Here is a 7,536-nt window from a genome sequence, read left to right on the forward strand (position 1 = left end):
CGCTCGTGCACGCATGTGTGATTGAGAAGGGGGTGCGCTAATATGGATTATTATGTCTAATTATAAGGCCTTGATCCTGCCCTTTTATATATATGTAATAGTCAGTGAATGGGGTGTCTACAAGGAGCCTGCTCTAAAATGAAGATACTATGGGAAGAATGATCACCGTATTAGCATATTAGTCCAGAAGGCATTGTTGGAGCGGTAGCGTCCTATCACGACGTATGCTCCAGGTTGTGAAGTYTGGTAACAAGACTGTTAGTCTATTAGCATGCAGTCCATCAGGCTTCCATTGTGGTAAAGTTACTAGCATGTTAGCATGACGTTAGTCTGCCAGTAAATTAGTTTCCCAGAGCAGTGGGCACGCTAGGCTAGCACCCACCATGACGTCAACTCTAAGTCTTTGAAAGAGATTGATGAATGAGCACATTAGCATGTAGCATCATGACGTCAGCCTCGGTTCGTCTTGCTGGCCAGGAGGTTGGCAGGGGTCGTTTGTCCACCGAGCAATGACCTGCCAATGACAATGGAAGCGTTCAGTCGCGAAGGGAGGGGGAGACCAAACACACACACAGTCTAGCTCAGTCTCACTGCAGGGACAGCACAGTGTGAGTCCGTCGTATTGTTCACCATGCAGCAAATCTATAAGCACTGTGACTGGCGGAAAAATGGTTCCAACAATATCATTCTAACTCCAGAGTTRAATTTACACAGGGTGTCCAGAGGTGCAGGCAGTAGAATAGAATAGTCCAACAATAGAATGTTATTGTCCATTGGTGGAGAAGGGGAATACATTTTGCTTCTTCCCAACCCCCTGAGACAACACACACAGCAGTGTATGTCTCACACTGTCTACACACCATCAGACACCTTCACAACAGTTATCAATGCAGACGATTCAAACCCTGCCTGTATCTGTATGAATGTATACGAATGAGTGTACAGTATATACATTAAATCTGCATTTGTTCACTGTGATGCAACACTACTAACCCTCTGCTGCTGTATTTAAGGGGCTGTTCAAGAGTCGGTGACCAGACACCTCGGATCCTGCCTTCTTACCCCTCAGCTTTATGTTTGGTTATAAGGTTGTGTTAGATGTGCTGTAAACATCATTGACTTGTTGCTAGCCTGTTTTGCCAACAAACAACAAGAGAAAGCATTTCATTCTCTATGTTCCTCACTCACTCTGGTGCGGATGAATGCTATTTTATATTGCGGTGTCACAGAAACCAGGTAATGGGGTTGTATTGAAGTGGGCTCTTGAAGCTCTAATTGAATAGAGCCCTGCGTGGTTTTTACATTTATGTGTGTCCTGTCTCCTGTTGTTCCCTCCTGTCCCCTGCTGTCCCTTCCTGTCCTGTCCCCTCCTGTCTCCCCCCTGTCCTCTCCCTTGCTGTCCCTTCCTCTCCTGTCCCTTCGCCTCCCCTCAGCCCAGCCCTCAGTAAGCACATCTGTCAGCGCTGTCAGGCTGCAGTCCTGTGGTCCTGCTCACCTCGGTGAACATTCAACGCTGTCGGTGAGTTTGGTATGAATCACATAAAAACCATCGACCGTTGACTGTGCCCCGCGGCCTGCCCTGACCAAGACACAATAGAGTTGAAGAGAAGGTTATAATGTTGATGGGTGAATACCTGCTGGATAGAAGTGGATGTGAACACACACGTGGCTACCAGCTGTCTTTCCTTCTTTGACTACACGAACATACAAACATACACACACCCCACACACCCACCTACCCCCCCCATCCCCCATCCCCCATCTCTGCTACCCCGGTCCCTCCAAAGGCCCCTCCACTTCAAAGGTCACAATAAACATTCATTGCTGTCGCTGGGTTGGACTCTGTGAAAAAGCTCACTGAACAATGAGTGCAACTGTGTCCCAGACTGACATCGGATTTAATATCTCGGCAGGATGCACCATGTTCTCTCTCTCCCTCTATTCCCTCTCTCCCTGGCTCTGGATGTCTTCAGGGGAGCGAGAGAAAGACGTAAATAGAGTCTTCGTCTGTGACTGCTCCCTCATCTTCATCTTCCCCTCCTCTAATTGGAGGTTGTGTGTGCGGCGAGGGGGAAGGAAGCCGAGTCAATGTGTAATCATCTGGAGTCTCTTCTCCTTTAGCTGTTCCATCCCTCTCTTTTTATGCCTGTGTAATTATACAGTGGGCTGTGTTAGCCCGGTGTGTGTGTGTGTATGTATGTGTGCTGTGTTAGCTCAGTGTGTGTCTGTGTGTGTGTATGTGTGTGTATGTGTGCTGTGTTAGCTCGGTGTGTGTGTGTGTATGTGTGCTGTGTTAGCTCGGTGTGTGTGTGTGTGTGTATCTGTGTGTATGTGTGTGTATGTGTGCTGTGTTAGCTCGGTGTGCTGAGCGGCTCAAATGGCCCTTAGTAAAGCTGCTGCCTGCCGCATCCTCAGCTGGAGTTGTGTTCTGCTCCCTTCCTGTGTGTGTGTGTATTTGTGTGTGTGTGCGTGCGTGTTTCTGTGTTTGTGTGTGAGAAAGACAACGAGAGAGATAGAGGGAAGAAGGGGTGTGTGCAAAAATATATTGAATTCAGACCTCTCAATCCAGACTGATACACTGATACACTGATACACTGATAGACTGATACACTGATAGACTGATAGACTGATAGACTGATACACTGATAGACTGATACACTGATACACTGATACACTGATACACTGATAGACTGATAGACTGATACACTGATACACTGATAGACTGATACACTGATACACTGATAGACTAATAGACTGATAGACAGCCAACTCTGTGACTGGGAATCTGGTCTCTCAAACCCTGCCTCATTATCTGTGTTTGGGCAGTGATAGCGAATGTCTGGCTTGGTGTGTATGTGTGTGTGACACTGTCTGGCTGTCTGTGCGTGAGTTATTATTGCCTGAAACTCAGCCTTTAACCTTACCTTCAGTCAGGCTGTCTTGGGTGTGCATTCATCTGCTTTCCTCCCCTTTCCATTATCCTTAGACATATTGACTCACACGCACACGCACGCACACACACAATGTGAACACACATTGGAAGAACTCAGCTGTAAGTTTGATGTTTGGTGTGATGTGTATTTTATTATAATAAAGTTCAATGAGATCAAACAGATGTGGTTATTCTCAGTCCTTCAACACATGTAGTGTTTCCTAGCAGAACAACAACCTGTACAGTAATAAACAATTCCTTGATCCAATAGCTCTATAAACCTCCACATCAATCCCAATACTCCCATAAACGTGTTCCATAAACCCAAAACGAAACTGTAAAGTAGACTGCACTTCAGTCAGCATCATAGAGACTGGTGACTGCTCTTTCAGCATGATGGGTACTTAGGAATGTATGTGTCCTTTGTCCCAGCAGGGAATAATCTCTCTTCTCTTCTCTCTCTTCTTCTCCCTCTCTCGTCTCTCTTCTCTCTCTCTCTCGCTCTCTCTCTCTGATTCTCTCTCTCTCTTCTGTCTCTGTATTACCTCTCTTCTCTCTCTCCTCTGTCTCTCTCATCCTCTCTTCCTCTCTCTCTCTCTCTCCTCTCTCCTCTCTCTCTCTCTTCTCTTCTCTCTCTCCTCTCAAATTTTCAATTCAATCAAGGGCTTTATTGCATTGAGGGAACAATACTCTGTTTGTAACATTGCCAATAGCAGTGAGGTAGATATTAACAAAAAGTGACAATAAACCAATACCAATTAACAGTAAACATTACAACATACAGAAGTTTCAACACAATAAACTTACAAATGTTATATCATATAGATACAGTGTATGTAACAATGTAACAAATGTTAAAAGCACACAAGTTTAAAATAAATAAGCATAAATATGTTGTATTACATGTGTTTGTTCTTCATCTCTCTCTCTCTCTCTCTCTCTCTCTCTCTCTCTCTCTCTCTTCTCCTCTCTCTCTCTCTCTCTCAATTCAATTCAATTCAATTCAAGGGGCTTATTTATTGGCATGGGAAACAGTGATTAACATTGCCAAAGCAAGTGAGGATAGGAGATTATACCAAAAGTTCAAATAAACAATAAAATATAACAGTAACATTACACATACAGAAGTTTCAAAACAATAAAGACATTACAAATGTCATATATATATATACAGTGTTTGTAACAATGTACAAATGTTAAAGCACACAGTTAAAATAAAAAGCTAAATATGGTTGTATTTACAGTGGTGTGTTCTTCACTGGTTGCCCTTTTCTTGTTGGCAACAGGTCACAAATCTTGCTGCTGTGATGGCACACACTTGTGGAATTTCACCCAGTAGATATGGGAGTTAACAAAATTGGATTTGTTTTCGAATTCTTTGTGGATCTGTTTTAATCTGAGGAAATATGTCTCTCTATATGGTCATACATTGGGCAGGAGGTTAGGGAAGTGCAGCTCAGTTTCCACCTCATTTTGTGGGCAGTGTGCACATAGCCTTGTCTTCTCTTGAGAGCCATGTCTGCCTACGGGCCTTTCTCAATAGCAAGGCTTATGCTCACTGAGTCCTGTACATAGTCAAAGCTTCTTTCTTAAGTTTGGGTCATCCAGTCAGGCAGGTATGTCAGGATTCCCACTGTAGTACTCCTGTTTAGGGCCAAATTAGCATTCTAGTTTGCTCTTTTTTTTGTTATCTTCTTTCCAATGTGTCAAGTAATATCTTTTTGTTTTTTCTGATTTGGTTGGGTTCTAATTGTGCTGTTGTCCTGACTCTGTGGGTGTGTCTGTAATTCTGTGTAACAGAGGCCTCGGGGGAGGGGGACCAGGGCTTTACTTAAGGGGACTTCTCCAGGTGTCATCTCTCTGTAGTGAGTTTGTAACTGGTGGGGGCGCGGGTGCTCTGTTCATTTTGAAAGTGTGGGACGCTCGCTTTTTGGGGTGTGGGTGGGGGGTGGGGTGGGTAATTATCATTCGTGTTTTGTCTGTTTGTGTTAGGTTGGTTGTAGAGAATTGGTTAACGGCCTCTTCTTGGGAATAACTGCCCTTGGAATTTGAATTTTTGATTAATTAGTGGGCCCGGTGTTACGGCCCCCTAATCTTCTGTCTAGCATGCAAATTATTGGATGTTCATACGTTTTTATTTTTACACAGAGAGTATTATGCCCAGAATTCTGCATGCAGGTTTCCCAATCTGTGTTTGGTACCATTTTGTTGAAATCTGTGGTTGGTGGCAGCGGCACCAGACCTACTAACCATTTTAAGGGATTGGCCTATGACTGATTCAGTATTTTAGCCAGACTAATTGTTTGTTGAAAATTATTGTTCTTGATGCATAGAAAGCCCCCTTCTGCCTTGCTCTCAATCGTTCACAGCTTTGTGGAAGTTTACCTTGTGGCTGATGTTTAGCCGAGTATGTATAGTTTTTGTATGCTCTTGGGCGGACCACGGTGTCTAATGGAATTTGTTGCCTGTGACTGGATTTTTGGACACCATTATTGTGTTATGAGATTTATGTTCAGGCCCAGTCTGAGGAAATCTGTGCAGAAGATCTAGTGCTGCTGTAGGCCCTCCGTTGGTGGTGACAGAAGCCACCAGATCATTCAGCCAGCCCCCCAACCAGTAGATCATTTTGACTTCGGATTTCTAGTAGGTAGTAATTTAGACTGAACGTAATTTTAGTGTGAGAGAGAACCCGAGGAGAAATGCTGCAGATTAATATCCATATTAAGCGCCTACCCCCTTCTCAATCACACATGCTGTGCACCGATGTTCCTGATGCGTTACGCTCCCGCAGCCAATGATCGCGCTCACACACACACACAACACACAGACACTACACACACACACACAACCCCCACACTACACACACACACAACACCAGCCACCACACAGCACTTATCACACCACACGAACACACACACACCACATCACACACATATACACACCTAGCGAGCACACACAGCACACTCTTTCAACGAGGGTTGCCCCCCGTTAGAGCCTGAAATAAGAAGACCGACACAGGGTGGGTGGGGCTGAAAGGCTGCATCCGACGGTTCTCAGAGAAAAAGACGCGTCTCTCTCCTCGGCAACCCTCCAGTGTCAGCCAACGACCCTTGGTGGTTGCAGATATATACTTAATGTCCCCCCGTTCAATGGCGCGCCCTCAGAGCGGAGAGGGACCCCTGTTCTACAGCTGAAACATTGCCATTGTGTGGGGGTGATGTGTGTGTGTCGTGTGCATAGGATAATCTAGGGGATGGTGTCGAGTTGGGTGATGTGTTTTTTGCCCGGTTGATCCCATAGCCTAACCCCCTAGCATACTGTTTTAACCGCACACTTTAAGGAGCTGGACGAAGCATGCAGGCATCACGAGTCATCAACAATGTGTTTTATCGGATTATACAATCCAGAGGGGATGACACGCAACTAGACATGCACATATCTAAACACGTACACCGTATGTTATTGTCTCCTGCTCACAAACCAATACCATCTTTCCATCAATTTATTGTATTAAGCAGTTGGCTCATTGTGCCCCGCAAATGAAGATAGAAGGATGTATCGAAAAACCGTGTCCTGTTATTTTTTGAAAATCCATAACAAAACCTAATGATAGAAAATCTTTATCTGACCCTATTGTTTTTGGGTTTGGGTTTGTTTGTCAGGATTTGAGGCAAAGCAGCCAGTGCCTCCTTGGTGTATACGTCGATCTGGTAATACATTAAGTCGCCTCTCACCCCTTTCTACCCCCAACCCCTACCTCTTTCTCGTACCCTGGTTCTGGGTTATTCTCTCCTCTTATGAATATGATTGTGCCTATCCCACATCTCCTTCTTTCCCTTCTCTCTTCCTTCTCTCTTCTACTCTCTCGTTTCTCCCTCTACACCCTCCTTTACCTTCATACTTCTACTCTCTCTCATGCGTCACAACTCCCCTACTCTGAGCCTCTCTGTCATCTCTCTCTCTTATACCCCCTACCCCCTCCCTACCCCCTCCTCCACTGCCTTCATCACTGCGTACCAGCCCTTACCTCTCTATACTCTCTAGACCCTAGCCGTCTCGCCCTCTCTCTCCTCTCTCGCTAGCCCGGCCTATCCTCTGCGTCTGTCTCTCTCTCGGTACCCCTCTAGGCCCCGCATGGACGCCGCTCGTACCCCACCTGCTCCTCTACCCCTCTACTTGTCAGCTGTTGCCCTACCTCTCTCTTCTACCCAGTAAATAAAAAGCCTCTGTTCCTACTCTTCTCTCTCTCTCTCTCTTACCCCTAACACCCTCTCTCTCTCCTCCTTCTCTCTCTCTTAATTCTTCTTCTCTGAGCTCCTCCTGACCTGCTCCTCTCTTCTCTTCCTCTTCTCTCTATACCCCAAAAACTCCACAAATGTCCTTCATGTCTCTCAGCCCCCTACCTCCTCTTCTTCTTTCATGTACCTACACCTTACCTCTCTTCTTCTACTTCAAACCCGCAGCGTAAAGCGCATATCTCGCTCTCCTCCTCTCGTACCCCTACCTCTCTCTCTCTCTCTCTCTCGGCGGACCCATTACCTCTCTCTTTCTTCGTCTTGATTCTACTAGCTCTCCTTTTTCGCTCTACTCCCCTCTACCGCGGC

The 7,536-nt window shown here is 45.6% G+C and overlaps 1 long non-coding RNA gene across 1 annotated transcript; it reads left to right on the plus strand.

The window, feature by feature from the left end:
• The first annotated feature begins 1,573 nt into the window (after nt 1-1,573).
• Nucleotides 1,574-3,111, plus strand: LOC139023472 (uncharacterized). The gene is made up of 2 exons (XR_011474591.1): nt 1,574-2,231; nt 2,264-3,111. It is a non-coding gene; the product is annotated as an uncharacterized lncRNA (long non-coding RNA).
• Nucleotides 3,112-7,536: the final 4,425 nt, after the last annotated feature.

This window comes from Salvelinus sp. IW2-2015, linkage group LG32 (genome assembly GCF_002910315.2).
Source record: "Salvelinus sp. IW2-2015 linkage group LG32, ASM291031v2, whole genome shotgun sequence".
NCBI lineage: Eukaryota > Metazoa > Chordata > Actinopteri > Salmoniformes > Salmonidae > Salvelinus > Salvelinus sp. IW2-2015.